This window comes from Crocuta crocuta, unplaced genomic scaffold (genome assembly GCF_008692635.1).
Source record: "Crocuta crocuta isolate KB4526 unplaced genomic scaffold, BGI_CrCroc_1.0 scaffold408, whole genome shotgun sequence".
Classification (NCBI taxonomy): Eukaryota; Metazoa; Chordata; class Mammalia; order Carnivora; family Hyaenidae; genus Crocuta; species Crocuta crocuta.
The window spans coordinates 4,810,315-4,811,021 of record NW_027527444.1 but is presented as its reverse complement, the minus strand read 5'-3'; positions in this window follow the sequence as shown (position 1 = coordinate 4,811,021).

Here is a 707-nt window from a genome sequence, read left to right as displayed (position 1 = left end):
GGGGGGGGAGGGGAGTGTTTACCTATTTATTCAATTTATTTAACAAAACTTCACAGAAAATATAATTAGGATATTCAGAGAGAAGAGAAAATACTGCCGCCATGAAACAGAAGGAAGATGCTATTTAAAACAAAAAAAACAGGGGCGCCTGGGGGGCTCAGTGGGTTAGGCGTCCGACTTCGGCTCAGGTCATGATCTCACGGTTCACGAGTTCGAGCCCCGCGTCGGGTTCTGTGCTGACAGCTCAGAGCCTGGAGCTGCTTTGGATTCCGTGTCTCCCTCTCTCTCTGCCCCTCCCCTGCTTGTGCTCTGTCTCTATCTCTCTCAAAAATAAATAGATATTTTTAAAAATTAAAACAAAAAAGAATATTCAAAGAATAAGAAGGAACTCCTGTGACAATAGAAGTAAAAGTTTTAATAGAGTGGAAGAAGAAGCTGAGGAAATCTTGTCAAGAATAAAACTAAGAGCTAGAACAGGACAAAAAGGTNCTCGTCCGCCTGCACCAGGGGATGAGACGAGCCAGCGCTGGTGACCCCGGGCCTCAAACCCCTCCAGAAGCTCGAGGCGAGGCAGGGCGCTGGGAGTCAGGACGACGTGGACACCCCCAAAACGTGGACACCCACGGGACGTGGACACCCCCACTGAAACCCAGGAGGCTGGGAGCACGGGAGGGGGGGTGGCCTCTGGGCTCCAGGGACGGGGGGTG